The following is a 21,599-nucleotide window of genomic DNA, read 5'->3' on the forward strand; positions in this document are numbered from 1 at the left end:
GAAGAAGTGTTGAAAGAAGAGAGGGCGTGGCAGCATGTGAGAAAGCTAGTGGTTCACTGTTTTGGCCGGGAAAGGTTGAAACTGCCCGTCTTTATTTTTTTAAACCACCCTCCCACCTTCTCTTCTCCTCTGGCACACTCACACGGCCCCACTCCTCTCACTCCATGCCCTCCCACCTGTCTGTCAGTGCTGCCAAAGTTTTATCTCTGTCCTAATGCCAGCTGTGGCCTGGTGGTTTTTGGGCACATAGTGACCCTGATCGCAGTCTGGCGCTTGACGAGACTGAGGAGGCAAAGTAAGAGAACTTCAGGAGTGGGGAAAGGGCTTTTCACTGTTATTCTCCCACCAAGAAGACACACTAACCTTAAATTAAAGAGAGTCAAGGTCATAGAGTAGCCAGCTGTACCATTCAGTAAGAGGGTGTCTCCTTTTCCCTCTAGTTCTCTCTCACCAGCCCTTTCTCTTCCTAAAGTCTCTGTCTTGCTCTCATTCTTGCTTTACTCTTTTCAGCCCTCTTGTGTTGGAGGTTAACCCTCTAAATGCTGGCTACTATCCTAGTCATGTTAGCAGTCATGGTATGTGGTATGAGAAGCATGAGGGAGTGTGGCTGATCTGTTCACATCACGCTAGTTGTTATTCTTTAGATCTGAATCAGTGTCCAAGGTTCGAAAGCAAGTCATTACTTATATCACAAATATATGAATTGCAAATCTGTCAAGCCTCTCTGAATAAATAGTAGATACAGTATTTACAACACTTATTGTTTATTTATTGTTTAGATCCCCACCAACCATTTTGCACATTCTTTGTGAGAAATATTGTTTCAATGTCCTATATTTAGATGTTAAAGTCATTCCACTCTCAATAATGCAAAGGCAAGAGAGAGAAAGTTTATGACCAGCATTAACTCAAGTCTATCCAAGACGGCGTAGCAGCAAGACGTGTTTGTTTTTGTCCGTTATTGTCCCGTGTAAATATTCAGCTTTTTCTTTTTTTCTGTATACATTTCAATTTTCAAATTAAATGTACCTTCCTGCAACCCGTCTCACCCAACGTGGTACGGATCTGCTATTTTGTTTAGACCTTATAACCGGAACCTCCATCAGGGGCTAGCTTTCAGAAGCTAGCCAGCTAATTAGCTACTAGCTATTTAGTCATTGTTAGCCACTGCTTGCAGTCTTTACCTTTAGCACAGACACCAGCCGCTTTAGCCCGGATAGCCTGGATAATATCCGCCAGTCTGCACAGCGCGATAACATCCCGGAGCATATCGGAATAGTTTTTTTTCACACCACATCACCGGATTCCTGTCGCAAGCTCTGGACCATTACACCGGATCATCGCAGCTAGCTAGATGCTAGCGAGTGGCTATCGTGGCTAATGCCCTTGTCCAGAAGCAAACACCAGTTAGCCTCGAGCTAGGCCCATTCCCCCGGCTAGCAAATGAAGAACACCAACTACAACACCTCTCTTGCCAATTGGCCTGGACCCTTTACCAACACGGAGCTCCGCTGATCCATCATGAATGATCTGTTGACGTATTTCGGTTGATGTGCTCTCAACCGGCCCCTGCGTCGTTGATGTCGGTCAGGACCCAGCTACTAGCCCCGGCCTGCTAGCTCTCTGAGTGCCGTGTCTCCCGCTCGCCTAGCGTAGTGATAACTGCCAAGTGGCTCCCTGTTTTGTCCATTGCTGCTTATTAGACCCTATGATCACTCGGCTACACAGCTGATGCCTACTGGACTGTTCATTAACACGGTACTTCATTTTGTTTCTGTCGGCTCCTACCTTGAACTCAGGCCCTGTGTGTAGCTAACTGACCCTCTCTGCCCATTCATCGCCATTTACCCGTTGTTGTCTTAGCCCTCCCAATCAACACCTGTGATATGCCTCCCTCTAATGTCAATATGCCTTGTATACTGTTGTTTAGGGTAGCTCTCATTGTTTTGTTTTACTGCGGAGCCCCTAGTCCCGCTCTACATGCTTCGGTTAGCTCCCCTGCCCCACCTCCCACATATGCGGAGACTGTACCTAGCTTAACTGGCACTACCAGAGATGCAGCCTCTCTCATCGTCACCAAATGCCTAGGTAAGCTGGACACATGACGTTTTTAACAATGCTTTTTTCTAATAAAAAGTCATTCATTGCATCGGCGGTGGAGCCCAGTTTCATTATATTACCATATATCCCAGCTGCCTGCTGTAGTTTTGAAGTGATCATGAAAAAAAACAGGCCTTATTTTAGGGCATTTTTCACCCTGCCAGCTCCTATTAGTTCTATTGAGCACTGTGGCACCAACTCGCCTTCCGAACGTTCTAATCCCAGTTTGTTGTACTATGTCACAATGGCAGCTTCACAATGGAGACCTGCTCACATTGTATATAGTTCAAATGTAAACATCAAAAAATCCCTCATGTTACTCTGAGGTCATCCCATTGTTTCCTATAAGGAAATATAGGTATGTTTGTCTATTTTGCCAAATATCTCGCAATGTGTATATTTTGATGTTTTGTTGATGTTATGTTGATGTTTTCGGACACCATGCTAATCATGAGAATCTCCTCTTTCAAATGATGTAATGCTGGGCAGTGTATCTTGTTGTCATCAAATGCTAGACCAGAAATAGTCAGAAGTTGCCATTTTTTCCTACTTCCTCATTATGCAGACATAAGCACACTTGGCACCATTGAGGTGCGGATGTTAACTTTCTACACAAGTTGTTATTTTTCAGTTTTGTCCTAAGAACAGATTGTAGTGGTAAAATAAAAAGGGATAGATTTTTTTGGTGCCATTTAAGCTAAATGGAATTCTAAGCTTCACTCCAGTCAAAACAGGCTCTGTTCGATTCCATAAATTTGCTATGGGCTCGCGCTAGTGTTCCAGCTTAGCCAACATTCTAAATACTTTTTTCAGCCTTGGGTGAATTTTGACTCATTCTATTGTCCAGCCTAGCCTAGGTTTACCTCCACTGTACTCGCACCCTACCATGCCCTTGTCTGTGCATTATGCCCTGAATCTATCCACCTGGCCCGGATATCCTGGAAGGATATTGACCTCATCCCATCAGTAGAGGATGCCTGATTGTTCTTCAAAAGTGCCTTCCTCACCATCTTAACGCTTATTAGGGACTAAAGTTGGTTTAGAAAAGTAGTTTGAAGTGATTTGCAAAAGTTTATAGGCAACTTTTGTCATTTTAAAAGTGACATGCAAGATACTTGTAAAGGGGCATTTTTCTGAATCAGAGTCTTCAGCAAATCACATTTTGGGTATAAATGACGGATTTAATCGGGAAAAAGACCCAATTGTGATGTTTATCTGATATATAGGAGCTCCAAGAAAGAAGCTCGTCAAAGGTAATGAATGTTTTATATTTTATTTTGCGGTAGCGCCGCGCTACCCCGCAAAATCTATTGTTTTGTTGACGGTCTGGTATTCTGGGGGTGCATGCTATCAGATAATAGCTTCTCATGCTTTTTCCCGAAAAGCATTTTACAAATCTGACTTGGTGGCTAGATTCACAGAAAATAGCTTTAATTCAGTATCTTGCATGTGTGTTTTAATGAAAGTTTGAGTTTTATAAACTTTACAAATCACTTAAAACTGATTTTCTAAACAGGGACCAAGTATTAATAAGCGTTAATAATCTATCAAATTGATCACGGGGCGATCTGTATTCGATAGCAGCAAGTCTTGAAATCATCTTCCATGTTTTCAATTTCATAACATCCTGTGGTGAGCCCCAAAACAGGAAGGGCCTATACGTCATCTAACCAAGGATAAAGCAGACTGAAAATGCCAGTACTGGCGACATCGTGTGGAAGCTGTAGGCGTTTACAGGGGATCCCCATGTATTTTCTTTAGCCTTAGACAATACATTGACTGGCGGATGAATATTATTTTTGTGTTTTTGGTAAACAGTTTTTCAAAGGATTTTTACTCCTAAACACGTTATGTTATAGCCACAGACACGATTTAACCAGTTTTAGAGACTTCAGAGTGTTTTCTACACACACTTATCATATGCATATACTATATTCCTGGCATGAGTAGCAGGACGCTGAAATGTTGCGCGATTTTTAACAAAAAACTGCGAAAATTCGCAGCCTCCTTTTAAATAAGCACGCCCCTTTCAAAAAATGCAGAACTAAGAGCAGATGTAGCCCTTGGTTCATTCCAGACTTGACTGCCCTTGACCAGCACAAAAACATCCTACTTTTACAGTAACTCAAGAGTTGCAACATTTGCTTACACACACAAATCATTATCTGTTGTCCAAGAGATGACACAAACATTCATAATGCTGTAGTAGGCTGATGCTATAGAAGGACTGGGGTGAGTGGCTTGGCACTGAGTCTCCGGTGTGGAGGAAAGCTCCACAGTGTTTCCTGCAAACAATCACAACTCCCACACCTTCTACTCTGGAGGCTGTGACCGACATTCTGGGAGGGAGGGAGTGATTCAATTTGATTCACTTGTGTGCTTTTTATCATTCCAGGAACCATGAGTGTGTACAAAATACCACATATCCCCCCCAACACCAACACTCTGTCTGTAAAGCTGTGTTGGTGTGGGACAGTATTCACAACAGAAAGTTCCAGAATTTCAAGGTAAACAGTGGACATATGCAACATGTGCACATGGGGAGCAGAGAGTTATAAATGAGACATGTAGTTTGGTTCAGATTGTTGACTTTGGATGCTGTTCAGTGTCCTCTGGGAGAAGGGGAGAGGGCAGAGCAATTGGCCCTGCCAAAACACAGAGGAACAATGTACAGACCTCATGTGGACCTCATGAGTGCCAGTCATTGAGGCTGTATTTTTGAGTTGCTCGGGAACCATGGAAACACATCCGGTCCTAGGCTAAGAGTTTATTTTTACCTCTCGGCCCTCACCGGGGGATTTCTCAACAGCACACCCTCGTTAGTATACATACGCATCATACTGTATATCCCGAGAAATTCTTTCTAAGTGATATTTAATCTAGGAGAAGTATCACCCATTATCTGTGAAGCCCTAAAACCCTGAACAAAGCTATGTGACTGCCCACTAAAGAGTACTGGTTATCCCCAGTGGACAATCTCCTGATGAAAGCTGAATGACCTTGACACACAAGACAACTGTTCACCCGCAACAAGGTGCAAGAGATCCAATATAAGATTATGCAAGTCGGTTCATTGGACTCCCATTATATGTAATAAATGAATGAAGAATTCTCTGACACCTGCTGTAAGTATAAGAAGGAAAAGGCACTCATGGCCATCTGTTTTGGACTTTAATTACAACTTTCTGGGAAAATGTCAAAATGTAGTTGGAGGGCATGTTCATATGTCTTATAATAATGGATGGACCCATGGCTATTTCCACTAGTTGTCGTCGTGAACAGGCCCTCACTTACCTTAGCACAGCTCAATCTTAAGAAATTACACTTTGTGGCAGGCAAATGCATTTTCCTTAGCCGGATGAAAGACCAGCTACCAACAATAAATCAGTGGTACTGTGAGATCTTGTGTTACTAATGGAGAAAATTAGTGCTATATTTAGGAACAAGGAAGGCTATTTCTATGCCATATGGGATCCCTTTTTACTATCCCTTCCTCCTAATCTTGCAGTTACCCTAAAATTATATGAATTTATTGGTCAACTGGACCTGGTCTCTTTCTTGTATACAGTACAATAAATATATTGTTGTATAGGCCTCTATACTCTTTTAGGGGTATTTTACACACTACAGCCACACATTTTGCGACAGTCAAAGGATTTAAGGTATGTAAGGAAAATACAAAATAATAATGTTATTGGAATTTCTGAGAAAAAAAGTAAATGCAAAATGAAGAGCAGAGATCTGAAAGGGAATGTATAATTGTTGTTGCTTTTGTATGGTTTTGTTTTGGTGTTTGTTGGTTATGTTATTTTGGAATTAAAATATCTGTACAATATCTGATGACCTGAAACAAGGAAAATGATATAATAATACAAATATATGTATACTTGAAGAGTACTGGTTACATTGAATGTTCATGGCTATTGAAGAGTACAGGTTTGTTGTACTCAAACAACATAAAAGCCTGTACTGGAAAAAGCTATTCAACATGAAATGATACATACATTTTACAACATTACATGATACATAACATTTACAACATACAGTGCCTTCAGAAAGTATTCATACCCCTTGACTTATTCCACATTTTGTTGTGCTACAGCCTAAATTCAAAAATGATTCATATATATTTTTTCTCTCACCCATCTACACACAATACCCCATAATGACAATACATTTAAAAATGTATTGAAAATGAACTACTGACATCTCATTTACATAAGTATTCACACCCCTGAGTCAATATATGTTAGAATCGTCTTTGGCAGCGATTACAGCTGTGAGTAATTCTGGGTAAGTCTCTTAAGAGATTTTCACACCTGGATTGTTTAATATTTGCCAATTATTATTTTCAAAAACGATCACACCACACTCAAAAGATTCTTCAAGCTCTGTCAAATTGGATGTTGATCATTACTAGACAATCATTTTCAAGTCTTGCTATAGATTTTCAATCAGATTTAAGTTAAAACTGTAACTCGGCCACTCAGGAACATTCACTGTCTTCATGTTAAGCAGCTCCAGTGTAGATTTGGCCTTGTGTTTTAGGTTATTGTCCTGCTGAAAGGTGAATTCATCTTCCAGTTGCTGGTGGAAAGCAGACTGATCCAGGTTGTCCTCAAGGTCTTTGTCTGTGCTTAGCGCCATCGAGGTTTATTTTTTATCCTGAAAAACTCCCTTAATGATGACAAGCATATCCATAACATGATGCAGCCACCACTATATTTGACAATACAGAGAGTGGACTCAGTAATGTGTTGTATTGGATTTGCCCCAATCATTAAACGTTGTATTCAGGACAAAAGTAAATTGCTTTGCCACATTTCTTTGCATTATTACTTTTAGTGCCTTGTTGCAAAGATGATTCATGTTTCTGTACAGAATTCCTTCTTTTCACTCTGTCAATGTTGTTGATCCATCCTCAGTTTTATCCTATCACAGCCCTTAACCTCTCTGAACTACCGATACCGGATCCGGGAGTGTGACTACACCCTCAGGCTCATTACCATAACGCAACGTTAACGATTTCTAAAAATCGCAAATGAAATGAAATAAATATGCCTGCTCTCAAGCTTAGCCTTTTCTTAACAACACTGTCATCTCAGATTTTCAAAATATGCTTTTGAACCATAGAAAATCAATCATTTGTGTAAGAGTGTTGATGGCTAGCTTAGCATTTAGCGTAGCATTTAGCACATAACATTTTCACAAAAACCAGCAAAGGAATCAAATAAAATAATTTACCTTTGAAGAACTTCAGATGTTTCAATGAGGAGACTCTCAGTTACATAGCAGATGTCCAGTTTTTCCTGAAAGATTCTTTGTGTAGGACAAATCGCTCCGTTTTGTTACTACACATTTGGCTACCAAAGTGTTATTAAAACTCAGTCACCAAAATGAACTTTTTCCGAATTAACTCCATAATATCGAGAAACATGGCAAACGTTGTTTGAATCAATCCTCAAGGTGTTTTTTCACATATCTCTTCATTGATATGCCGTTCGTGGAAGCATGGTTTTTTCTCAGAATCCCATGGAAAAATAGCAGCACCTGAGTTTTGCGCACCAATTTCCACGCAGGACACCGTGCGGACACTTGGAAAATGTAGTCTCTTATGGTCAATCTTCCAATGATATGCCTGCAAATACGTCACAATGCTCCAGACCCCTTGGGGAAACGATAGAAAGGGTAGGCTCATTCCTGTCGCATTCACAGCCATATAAGGAGATGATGCAAATCGGAGCCTCAGAAATCCTGTTCATTTCCTGGTTGCAGAAACATCTTGGTTTCGCCTGTAGCATGAGTTCTGGGGCACTCACAGTGAAAATCTTTGCAGTTCTGGAAACGTCAGAGTGTCTTCTTTCCAAAGCTACCAATTCCATGCATAGTCGAGCATCTTTTTGTGACAAAATATTGCGCTTAAAACGGGAACGTCTTTTTATCCAAAAATGGAATAGCGCCCCCATAGGCTCAAGAGGTTAAACTCTGTAACTGTTTTGGCATGGTGAAATCCCTGAGCAGTTTACTTCCTCTCCGGAAACTGAGTTAAGAAGGACGTCTGCACCTTTGTAGTGACTGGGTGTATTGATCCACCATCCAAAGTGTTATTAATAACTTCACCATGTTCAAAGGGATATTCAATGTCTGCATAATATATATCTATTTTTATCCATCTGCCTTCTTTGCGAGGCATTGAAAACCATCCTTTTTTTTGTGTTTTTTTTGTTTGAATTTGACCCCTTTTTCCCCCCAATTTCGTAGTATCCAATTGTTGTAGTAGCTACTATCTTGTCTCATCGCTACAACTCCCGTACGGGCTCGGGAGAGACGAAGGTTGAAAGTCATGCGTCCTCCGATACACAACCCAACCAAGCCGCACTGCTTCTTAACACAGCGTGCATCCAACCCGGAAGCCAGCCGCACCAATGCGCCGGAGGAAACACCGTGCACCTGGCCACCTTGGTTAGCGCACACTGCGCCCAGCCCGCCACAGGAGTCGCTGGTGCGCGATGAGACAAGGACACCCCTACCGACCAAGCCCTCCCTAACCCGGGTGACGCTAGGCCAATTGTGCGTCGCCCCACGGACCTCCCGGTCGCGGCCGGTTACAACAGAGCCTGGGCGCGAACCCAGGGACTCCGATGGCACAGCTGGCGCTGCAGTACAGCGCCCTTAACCACTGCGCCACCCGGGAGGCCCAGGAAAACCATACTTTTAACTCTCCTCAGGACACATTCCTACATTTTCCCAAATGTCTCCGTTTCACTCAATACTCATCAGCAGTAAAAGGTAGTGATTTTTCTGTGTACACACGTTACAATGGGGAAAAACAAGTGACTTAAAGTGACTTTGAGTGTGGTGTGATCGTCAGTGCCAGGCGCACCAGATACAGTGTCTCAGAAACGACCGCCCTCATGGGCTTTTCACGCAAGAATGACACGACAAACAAAAAAAACATCCAGTCAGTGGTAGTCCTGTGACCGAATACAGCTCGTTGATTAGAGCGATTCGAAGTAGAATGGCAAGAATTGTGCAAGCTAACAGGCAGGCCGCAAACAGACAAATAACAGCACAGTACAACAGTGGTGTGCAGAATGGCATCTCGGAATGCACAACTCGTCGAGCCTTGTCATGGATGGGCTATTGCAGCAGACGACAACACCGGTTCCACTTCTATCAGCTAAAACAAGAAGAAGTGGTCCAGTGGGCACGCGATCACCAACACTGTACAATTGAGGAGTGGAGAAACATCACTTGGAACATGACAGCGAGTTCAGTTTACTTGATTGACCTGCGCAAGTCCCCTGAACTCAACCCAATTGAGTATCTTTGGGAGGAGATGGAACGGGCTGTTGGCAGCATGAATTTACCGCCGTCCAATCTGCAGCAACTGTGTGATGCCATTGCGTCAGCACGGAACGTTTCCGATACCTCATAGAATGCCCTGACGAATACAAGCTGTTCTGGAAGCAACCAGTACCAGATGGGTGTACCTAATGAACTGGCCAGTGAGGGTAGTTCACCACTGTGTGCCTACGCTCATTGATAGGCATGCGAGAGTTGGAGAGCCCCCTGTGGGTAGCATCTGGCAGTAATCGTCTGAGCTCTGACACTTATTCTAGAAAGTTTCTCACAGGGTTTTCTCTCCATTCAGGGCTTGCAAACTATTACAGACTACAAAGGGAAGCACAGCCGAGAGCTGCCCAGTGACATTAGCCTACCAGATGAGCTAAACTACTACTACGCCATTTTCAACCTCTCCCTGTCCAAGTCTGTAATACCAACATGTTTTAAGCAGACCACCATAGTCCAGGTGCCCAAGAACACTAAGGTAACCTGTCTAAATGACTACCGACCCGTAGCACTCACGTCTGTAGCCATGAAGTGCTTTGAAAGGCTGGTCATGGCTCACATGCTGACTCCTTGCTGTCCCCAGTCCACCTGGTCGTGCTGCTGCTCCAGTTTCAACTGTTTTGCCTGTGGCTATGGAACCCTGACCTGTTCACCGGACGTGCTACCTTGTCCCAGACCTCCTGTTTTCAACTCTCTAGAGACAGCAGGAGCGGTAGAGATACTCTGAATGATCGGCTTCGAAAAGCCAACTGACATTTACTCTAGAGGTGTTGACCTGTTGTACCCTCTAACAACCACTCTGATTATTATTATTTGACCCTGCTGGTCATCTATGAACATTTAAATATCTAGGCCATGTTCTGTTATAATCTCCACCCAGCACAGCCAGAAGAGGACTGGCCACCCCTCATAGCCTGGTTCCTCTCTAGGTTTCTTCCTAGGTTCCGGCCTTTCTAGGGAGTTTTTCTTAGCCACGTGCTTCTACACCTGCATTGCTTGCTGTTTGGGGTTTTAGGCTGGGTTTCTGTACAGCAGGTGTAAGATGTAAGAAGGGCTTTATAAATACATTTGATTGATTGATGTGCTGAATACAACAACAGTGAAATGCTTACTTACAAGCCCTTAACCAACAATGCAGTTTTAGAAAGATAAGTGTTAAGAAAGTATTTACTAAAATAAACTGAAGTAAAAAAATATGTAAATAATGTAAATAAAAAAGAAGACAATAGAAAAATAACAAATCAGAGAGCAACAATAAAATAACGGTAGCGAGGCTATATACAAGGGATACCGGTAACTAGCAATGCAAATAGCTTACAGATCATACACGTAACGTTAGCTAGTGATCCAGCAAGCTGTTGTTCGCTAGCTAGATAACAGTACTCTTTAACTTGCAATGAAAACGACTTTCTGACAAATTTAGAAACTTATAATATCTGAAAATGTAGCTAGACTATTACCCCTATGCATAGATGAAGGCTTCACAGCAGACTGGAAACCCTTTTCACTCTGTTTTGTTTGTACAGCTTGTTTGCCCCACATTGTGTCAAGTCACTCCGGTTCACAATGACTATGATCAAAAAGTAGTCCATCACAACTGTTTCCCACTGATCTTTGTCAATAGTGCCTGCTAACTTTTGGCAGCAATGTTGTTGAGCAGTAGCAACACTTTTGCAGTTCTCCATGGCTAAAAAAGCCCTGGTAGCAAGGTTTATCTACACTTACTGAGCAGCTTATGTTCTAGACATAAGCATGCTTCATGGTAGACCAATCCGAACTCATCTCTCGGCATGTCCAGCCCATCCATCATCTCAGCCAATCATGACTTGCGGGAAGGTTCCGGCCTTTTTGCATGGCTAAACCAACTGGGCTCGTAATTTTAACAATAGTATTCCTATTTACAGATGGCATACAAGTTTGTTGTTAAGGCACAAGAAAGTTCACATGTTCCAGAAGGCATTTCTGCCAAAAAATGAATTTTGATTATTAAAAAATGTGCAAATTCCTCTCCTGTGAAGTAGCAGCACACGCCTAACTTCTTGAAATGGGTCACATAATATTGCTTAAAAGTTAGAAGTGGGAATCGTCGGTCCATTTTCCTGGACCCAGATTAAGCCTATCCATGGGCTAAAAATCACTTTCAATTAAGATTCTCCATTGACCATATGCTTTTTAGTCCAAAGGAGGCTTTTTATAATGGGTGCGGGAAACCAGTCCTTAGTGCCTGAAGACAAGTGCAATTGTATGTTTGTGGAGCATAGGTCAGTCATCTGTAAGAGAAGTCTCATATTCAGGCCATCTGTCCACTCTTTAATCTGTCCTAGGATCTGGTCAGTTGTGACCTGTTGTAAATTAGCCTCTCTTGACTGACGACGGTGGTGTTTGTGTCGGTCGACCCAAGTAGACAGTCATACATTGTTTAATTACAGTCCTATTAGAAAGAGAGAAAGTAGTCCGCTTTTTCCCCTTCCTTTTACTTTCATGATAGGCTTAATGATAATTCTGCCTTAACTGTGGTAGAAGGGTTGGAGACTTGAAGTACTGTGAGTTCCAAGGTGGAATGCAGTACTAAGGGAGCCTCAAAGGTAAATTGATGACAGTTTTTATAATTATAAATTCCTATTATAAGATCTGTATCACACCGGGCCACTGTTAAAACTGCCAAAGAGCCCAGACAACACACTCCATAAACCATAACAGGTTCTGAAAGGCATGTATACACACACAGTGAAATAATTCAACTATGTATTTCACACTTTATATTTCCCACCGAATATAAAATTAACTGATCAAATATTTGCTTTCATTGTCACACATAAATATTGCAATTGTAATTTAACCTTATCCCAAGAATATTAAAATACATTCGAACAAAGTTTAACATTTCATATATTTTTAATGATTATTATTATTTTTTTTAAAAACATTTCACTGTATTGAATGGATAGGCCTATATACTGTATATATCTATTGATATGGAAAAGAGTACAAGTCCATATACCTTTGGGAAATAAAAGGACCCAAATGAGATGGGCAGGGCTGTCATGAAAGTGAAACATTCACCCATCCATTAGAAATCATTTTTTCCCTATTGACTGTTGCACCATGGCCAGTTTGCTCTGAAAGCGAGTGTGTTTGCATTCTTGCGCTCCGGATTGTCGGTGAGCGCATCTTGAGAAATCGTGTCGCTTTTCACCTGTTGAAGTTATGGCGACGCAGGGCAGCCCCGAAGTTCCAACTGGAGCGTTGTCGTTTTTTCATCTGGGAATAGATTATGAACGGGAATATCACCTGCACGAGATGAGCTATGCAAAAAGAAGCAAATATTTGTACTGCAAAATGTGTTGTGTAGGTGAGTGGCAGAAATATAAATACTGACATGGGGTAGGGTTAAGCAAAGTAGGCGTTCCCCACACTGGTTTTAGTCCTACCGTAGTAAATATGATCACATGTAATACAATTGTAGTTACAAGTAATAATTGAAGTTTATAATTGAATCATTTAAATTTCATATATGGTCTAGGGCCCTGTGTTTTGCGCAATCATTTGACACAGCAAGATCTGTTCCTATATTTTAAACCTAGTCCAGAAATGAGAATTACACCAAAAATGTAAACAACGGTGCTGGACCACCCTCCTCAGGCATGTAACATGATTGAGCAAAACACAGGGCCCTACAACATGATAATTAATATTGTATTGTTTTCCATTTCAGAGTGAAAATGAAAATGTTCTTTCAATTAATGACCATGTAAATCTTAGGCAACTGAATGTTTTCAGAATGTATGGTATGATTCTCAAATAAGTACATTGTACATATTAGTAGCATGTGAGATTTGTGAATGGGGGAGAAGGCGTAAGAGACTTGATTATCTGTCTCTTTTTAGTGTTACAGTTAAACTAGTCTTGGATTCCATTGATATAATGTCAGATGTTTTGCTGATTGCCTCCAGCTGTCTCATGTCCAACTCACTTCCATATGTGTTCAAAGTAGGACACTGAAGGAGCCCTTACTCCCCAGCTCTCACGCAAATCACAAATGACTAACATCATGGGCTTTGGCAAGCCTCTCCAATGGGGTGTGTCTTCTTGACTCACAATCCCACATGAATATACACATGAATTAGGCTACCAGCTATTTGTTCTCTATGCGTGGGAACTGCCTACAGGTCAAACAGTTAACAGTTTAGTATTAGTCTATAGTAAATAATAACTACTCCAGTATATGGCAAGTGTTAAATAATAATGCACTTGTTATTCCTCTGTAGCACAGTTCACAGGTTTTTTTTGTACTCTGGGTGTGACATGGCAGCTGGGTAACATGCAGAGTGACTGTGGTAGGGGAGGGGTTTTATTGGGTAGGGATAGTGCTCTGTGGATGACTCACCCTGACTGGATTAAGCAATGTCCTGACAGTTAGGATCAAGGGTGTCATTCAGCTATTATAAATATGACTATTTTAGAGACACTGATGATGAGTAATGTCTTTAAGTAACACTTCCAGTTGCTTGTAACTATCTAGAACCCAGAGTATTCCGTGGGTATGGTTGTGTATATCCCCTTCCATAAATGCACTCTGAGAGGGTCTGAATGGCACCATCATTATATTTGCTTTTTCATACATTACTTTTTGTGTGATTTGAAATGTCTAATGTATGCAGGATTGGCAGGTTTTCATTTCTCTGTTTTTTTTTATTACTTGTTCATTTTTCATGATAACTAGATCCAGGAGTTTTTCTTCCTACCATGTAACTTGACTATAACTGAATTGTATGGAGCCCAGAGTTGATCCTGGTTAGATCATGGCCACAGCAAAGAAAGTATAGCAACATAATAACAAGACCAGCAAAAGTCACCCTGTCCTCATTGTGCTTTGTCACCATCTAGTGTTCACTCTGTGAACACTCTTCTCCCTCCAGAACCACAGTTTTCCTTTCTCTATGAAGTTAGTCAATCATGGAAGACACAGCCCCCAGTCTAAAAATACAGCCATGAGTAATAGAACTAAAATAACCCAGCCACAGGCGCAAAAAGCTACCGTTTGTTTGGAAATATCGGCACAGCAACCCCTCTCAGGTTCCTCTTTTTCCACATTCAAATGTACTGTCGGTCAGATAATTCTCAATTCAGCCCTCCACTAATGTTTATCAAATATGGAAACTAGTAATAATGATCTTTGAAGGGATAGGGAATGAAGTGAGAGTGACGTTTTGACAGGTTTTCTCAATAGCAATATGTCATTTCCATTTTTACATATTTTAAATAAAGCGTCTGTTGCCCTCCGTCGAAAACTATTGTACGTAATGAGTACATAGGCTGGTGCAGTATGATACCATCTCCAAAAGAGGGAGACTGGGTGTTGTATTGCAAAGGTACTGTACCTACACCTTGATTAAACAGACATACTATAATCTCTGTGTAAGTTTACTAAAGGAAAGTCCACGAGAGTGAGCGTTAATTTACAGATGTGGGGCTTTCCACCATGGCTCCAGGAGCGGTAAACTAATTAGCCATTTTCAACCTCAGCTGTCAGGGGTAATCCATTCCTTGTTGAGTCGGAGTTAAATTGGGCTTACAGCTTCATCCTTTGATCTAATTCTGACTATGACGTCTCATCCTGCTACCGGGATTTAGATCTGTGAAGATAACGTCGGACATTCAGTGAGTCTTTCCAAAGCTATGGCAGAAATCCCCTCATGTCCTGTTATACAGACAGAAAAAGTGCATTGAAGACTGGACAATATGGCTCTTGAACTTCATGAATATCTCAAAGGTACACTGTGCTGATGATCACAGCTGACCCAAACAGACTGTGTGTACACACACACACACACACACACACACACACACACACACACACACACACACACAGTCAGGAACAAGGTGTTTTAACGATCATTTGTTGAAGAAGGTGTGGACCAAAGCGCGGTAAGTGTTCAGACTTTATTTTTTTTCAACTGAACACTAAATAACAAAAATAACAAAGAGAATGAACGAAAACCCAAACAGTCCTGTCAGGTGCAGAAACACAAAACAGATAACTAACTACCCACAAAAACCCTGTGGGGAAAAGCTACCTAAGTATGGTTCCCAATCAGAGACAACGATAGACAGCTGTCCCTGATTGAGAACCATACCCGGCCAAAACAAAGAAATACAAAAACATAGAAATAAAAACATAGAATGCCCACCCAAATCACACCCTGACCAAACCAAAATAGAGACATAAAAAGCTCTAAGGTCAGGGTGTGACAGGTGTATCCCAGTTGTTCCTCTTGGTTTTATTTTATTAACATTCCGAGCACACGCTCCCACTTGCATTGGGCTGGAGTGACAGGAGAATGGGAGGGGGAGTCAGTGAGGTGGATGTCCCTCTAAGGGAGTGCTGAGGCTGCTCCCTTCTCTGGAATGAAGGGCGTTAACCCTGCCATCCTCTCCTCCCCTCTTCTCATGATCTCAAGACTATCTAAACCATGATGGCGGATTCCTGTTCTCCTTTAATCTCTGTTTTCCAAAAGGAATCATGTTCCCTGTGACTACACGACCGATTGTCTGAGTCAAAGATGCTTGACCGGATGATTTTTACAGATGAACTTGACATGAGTTGATGATGAACTTGACATGAGTTGATGATGAACTTGACATGAGTTGATGATGAACTTGACATATACAAATGCTCATATGGAGAGCATAATGGCTTTGACGTTCCAACTTTGAAGGGTCAGGCAATAGCATTGCATTTATGTGACCGTTTACAGTTGTGAAAGAGTTTAAACAGATAGGGTGTGAATAGTGTTGTGATTATCTTATGTTATCTTCTGTTTACTTCGAATGGTTCTCCATTCCTCTCCCCTTGAACTCTGGGTTAGAATGTCTGCAGGGGACACTTTTCTATCTCTGCGGGAGTAGGCCTACCTCTCCGGAGGTTTTGCAATGGAAAACGGGAACAAACCTTTCTTATTGGACAGGTTTAGGAGGTCACTCCATGTTTCAGTCCGTTTTGTGGCTCATGAACACAACCTTGGTTTATTATGGCTGTGATGCTAATCTCTGCTGAGTTGAGATAGTGGAGTGAGTTGATGAGTGAGTGGGGTTGAGTACAATGAGAAGCAATTTGAAATGGAACCTAGTTGTTTTCTATTTGAAATGGAAAACAACTACCATTGTTGATTTTGGAGAAAAATCACAATTTCCGTCAACCCAATTTGACAGATCTTTCCGAAACAAGGATGTAGTATTTTGGGAACTGTTTAGAGGAATCACAATGATATATATAGACGTGTTTGGTGTTTTCGTCTGGGACTTTCTACAGATATATAGGCTTGCGGCATATTATTTTCTATTTAGTTTGGAGATGAATGCACAACTGATAGTGTGGGATGCTGACTCATTCTGACATCTGACAAACATCTGACAAAGTTTGGCTATGTAGAATCTCTAAGTTCTTCGAATATGCATGAGCCTTGAAATGAAACATTGGGCATACAAATTAGAGGGGTGGATCCCGGGTGTTCCCCCCTCTTCCCTCCACCAGAATAATCCATCCACATCATCCACAAAGAAACTCATGAGCTGAGTTCCCACTTCTGGTTTGGTTGAATAGCTGTATCCCTGAAAACCGGATACATCTGGTTGTGGGCAAATCCGCTAAGGGTGTCCACATATGACGCACAGTCAGTGTGGGAACACATGAGGAGAACCCCAAGACACTCTCATACTTTAATCTGTCCCGTTCTATATAGCAATGAGAGAACCTCAAGCATGTCATTTAGAGAGAGAGAAAAAAAAATCTCTTCATGTTTTCAACAGTTTTTATGTTTTTAAAAGTCCAAGCGTTGCATCTGGTTTAGATGAGGGCAAATGAGGGAGCAGGGTTATAAGCATGTGTAGACCTTAATGATACATCCTTTGCAGCGTCTTTGGCGAAAACAGTTTCATGAGTAAGATTTTCCACGGTATCTCTGACGTTGGCTGCTCTATTGAGTTTGGGCCTTCCTGTGACATTCCACATTTCCCGTTGTTATGCCCCCCTGGGCTTGGTATTGTTATGTGTGAAGTACCTAACACCCTGGTGTTGGTACAGTGCCTTGGGAAAATATTCAGACGCCTTGACTTTTTCCACTTTTTGCTACGTTAGCCTTATTCTAAAATGGATTAAATAAAAAATGTGTCAGCAATCTACACACAATAACCCACAATGATAAAGCGAAAACAGGTTTTTAGAAATCTTTTCAATTTATTAAAGATTAAAAAAAGAAATACCTTATATACGTACTGTAAGTATTCAGACCCTTTGCTATAAGACTCGAAATTGAGCTCAGGTGTATCCTGTTTCCATTGATCATCCTTGAGATGTTTCTACAACTTGATTGGAGTCCACCTGTGGTAAATTCAATTGATTGGGCATGATTTGGAAAGACAAACACCTGTCTATATAAGGTACCACAGTTGACAGTGCATGTCAGAGCAAAAACCAAGCCATGAGGTCGAAGGAATCAATAGGATTGTGTCGGGGTACAGATCTGCGGAAGGGTACCAAAACATTTCTTCAGCATTGAAGGTCCCCAAGAACACAGTGGTCTCCATCATTCTTAAATGGAAGAAGTTTGGAACCACCAAGACTCTTCCTAGAGCTGGCCGCCTGGCCAAACTGAGCAATCGGGGGAGAAGGGCCTTGGTCAAGGAGGTGACCATGAACCCAACGGTCACCCTGATAGAGCTCTAGAGTTCCTCTGTGGAGATAGGAGAACCTTCCGGAAGGACAACAATCTCTGCAGCACTCCACCAATCAGGTCTTTATGGTAGAGTGGCCAGATGAAAGCCACTCCTTGTTAAAAGGCACATGACAGCCTGCTTCGAGTTTGCCAAAAGGCACCTAAATACTCTCAGACCATGAGAAACAAGATTCTCTGGTCTGATGAAACCAAGATTGAACTCTTTGGCCTGAATGCCAAGTGTCATGTCTGGAGGTAAACTGGCACCATCCCTACAGTGAAGCATGGTGGTGGCAGCATCATGCTGTGGGGATGTTTTTCAGCGGCAGGGACTGGGAGACTAGTCAGGCCGGAGGCAAAGATGAACGGAGCAAAGTACAGAGAGATCCTTGATGAAAACCTGCTCCAGAGCTCTCAGGACCTCAGACTGGGGCGAAGGTTCACCTTAAAACAGGAGAATGACCCTAAGCATACAGCCAAGACAACGCAGGAGTGGCTTCAGGACAAGTGTCTGAATGTCCTTGAGTGGCCGAGACAGAAACCGGACTTGAACCCGATCTAACATCTCTGGACAGACCTGAAAATAGCTGTGCAGCAACACTCCCAATCCAACCTGACAGAACTTGAGAGGATCTGCAGAGATGAATTGGAGAAACTCCCCAAATACAGGTATTCCAAACTTGTAGCGTCATACCAAGAAGGCTTGAGGCTGTAATCGCTGCCAAGGAGCTTCAACAGAGTAAAGGGTCTGAATACTTTTGTAAATGTGATATTTTTTTTCTCTTTATACATTGGCAAACATTTCTTTAAAAAATGGTTTAATCAATTTTAGAATAAGGCTGTAATGTTACAAAATGTGGAAATAGTCAAGGGGTCTGAATACTTTCCGAATGCACTGTATGGAGAAGGGTGAAGTTGCCCCTACACACTGGTCTTGGGTCAGTTTTGCATTTCCCCCATGAATGGTTAGGGTTCAGAATGGGGCAGGGGGAGCTGATACTAGATCTGTACCTAGGGTAAAATCACACCGGAGCTGTTCGTATCATTATGTCACACTGCTGAAGAGAAGTGCCTAACATTGGTGTTCACACCTGTGCCACTGCATTGCAGTGTTGACCTTCAGGTATAAAATACTGTACGGTCCAGTATGTCAAGCTATTTACGATCCAGTGACAAGCTATCAAGTTCTATACAATAAGCTACACCCAAGATGTACCTTTATATTTCATGCTTATACAACTAATTGTTTATGTGATATGGCAGATGACAGGATTGTGATCTGTATGGACAGATTTGTCACATACTGTATCAGCCTCTTGCAGGCCTACCAATCCTTGCGGTGTGGGGGTGTAAGGGTGTGTGTTTGTTTGGGGTGGTGGGTTAGGATATTTAGGTTAGGACTTTGGCCCAGTGCCCCGGCCAGCAGAGAGGAGATCGCAGACACATTCCAACGGCTCATCACGTCGCCCTGCTCTGTCAGCATCCTCCTAGCTGCATAAGCAGTAGTCCACGGTCAAAGCCCTTTCACTTCACCTCTTTTTTAGCTTTCGTTCAACCCCATGCACATTGAAATTTGATTCCTTGAACTCACTCTGTTTCATAAAACTCCCAACCTGTTTTGAGGTATCAGTAGCAGTTAACGTGTTGTGGTTTGCTAAGCACATTGAAATCAATGACATCATATGTTAATCCTTTCTTTCCCAGGCTACACTATCCAAACTCTCCTGTGAGAGGTGACCATATGAATCCTCAGTGTTTTTATGTTTAGCCTCCAGCCCTGTCGAGGTGGGATTATGTGTGTGTTGTTATTACTCTTCTCTTCCCTTTTATGTCTTGGACTGTACAGTATTATGGTATTTGCTTGGCCTCCTTAATTCCTGTTCTTGCCTAGACGTGTGGGAGGACACAAAGCTATTATTTAAGGTGTGCCTCTCCACCATTTTCAAATTTTGTGAACTTAGTGTCAAATAAAACAAACACACATCTTGACACATCAACTGCTTCATGTTCAAACAAGATGGAATTAATCACCTCACATTGGAAAGAAAAGTGTTTTTTTTTGTTTGTTTTACATCCTTCCTAATGTCATGTCAGACAGGGTGTGGAAATGAGATGCATACCTTCTTAACGTTTAGAGGGCCTGTTGGTCACACCCTGTGGCATTGTTTTGGGTGTCAGCACCCTACAGTTCTTAGTGAAGCCTGAAAATACACAGGCCTAGGAACTCTGAGGGGTATTCTACAAAGCAGATTCAAGGAGTTAGCCAACTAAACTAGCCTAAATATTGTCATAGAGGTAAAATGCATGTTTTTGAAAGATCTTGAAATGGGTATGTTCTAATTGACTCAATAATCAAAAACACATATTTAAGTTAAACTTTTTTAATGAACTAGAAAATCAAGTATTTTGTTTTCGTTTACCAAAGTAAGCTGGCTAGCTCCTTGAGCCTACTTTGTAGTATACCCCTGGTTCTTACCTGGGTCTCCCTTAAGTGTATTTTTGGGTCTTCCCATGTTATTATGAGGGAATGAGACACCAAAACAAGTCCTCACTGATATCGTGTCTTATCAGTTATCTGAATGGGCATCTCTGGGTTAGAGGCTGATAAAGGACTGATAATCATAATCACTGGTTCAACAATGCTAGCTGGTTGTAGTGGAGTTGTGCTAGAATGTCTCTGTAATGTCTTTACATGTGAGTGTTGGGTTTGAGGAAATCAGGTCTGTGAGCGTGCATGAGTGTACTTTAGTTCATGCTGGTGTAGTTAAAGGGAAAACAAAAAACACACACGCTGTCAGGCCTTCAGCAGAGCAGAGGGAATATGTACTCCTTCACTAATTGTCTAGTTCGAGAATCTACATGTCCTTAGATATAGCTAGTACCGTATAGTCTTGTTGAGGGTTGGGTCATGGCTGATCTCTCAGTGTGTGTGGATGCCAAAGTAGCCCTTCCCTCAGCCTCCCCCTTTTCCTCATCACACTGAGTAACACCCACAGCTCTTTCAGGAATGCTGTGAGTAGGCAATGATTAATCACGTGTGTGTGTGTGTGTGTGTGTGTGTGTGTGTGTGTGTGTGTGCGTGCGATTAAAAAGTAATTAGATGTTGAACTGTGTTCTAAAACAATATGAAATTATATCAAACCGTAAAACAATATTGTGTTATTTATTCCGGTGCCATTCTTCGTTATTGCTTATACAGCCATCGTAACGAAGTATAAGGATTCAGGGTGTGTATTGTGTACCCTTCAGTAAACGAAGGTAAGATGACAAGTAAAAGTGTATGCAGATGGTGTCTTTTATGGCACAACGGCCTGCTGGCCACCACACCTTGTCTGATCACTCACTTTCCTCTGTTCCCCGCCCCCTTCCTGCTCTCACCAGCCACACCAATATGACAGGGCAGAGGAAGGGGTGTGGTCGAGCCTCTTACCC

At 42.0% G+C, this 21,599-nt stretch overlaps 1 protein-coding gene across 14 annotated transcripts in view; it reads left to right on the top strand.

Annotated features, from left to right (window-relative positions):
• Window positions 1-21,599, top strand: part of LOC112223137 (plectin) — a 182,224-nt gene that overhangs the window by 111,540 nt on the left and 49,085 nt on the right. The window lies entirely within an intron of this gene.

The sequence above is a fragment of the Oncorhynchus tshawytscha genome, linkage group LG23, assembly GCF_018296145.1.
Source record: "Oncorhynchus tshawytscha isolate Ot180627B linkage group LG23, Otsh_v2.0, whole genome shotgun sequence".
Classification (NCBI taxonomy): domain Eukaryota; kingdom Metazoa; phylum Chordata; class Actinopteri; order Salmoniformes; family Salmonidae; genus Oncorhynchus; species Oncorhynchus tshawytscha.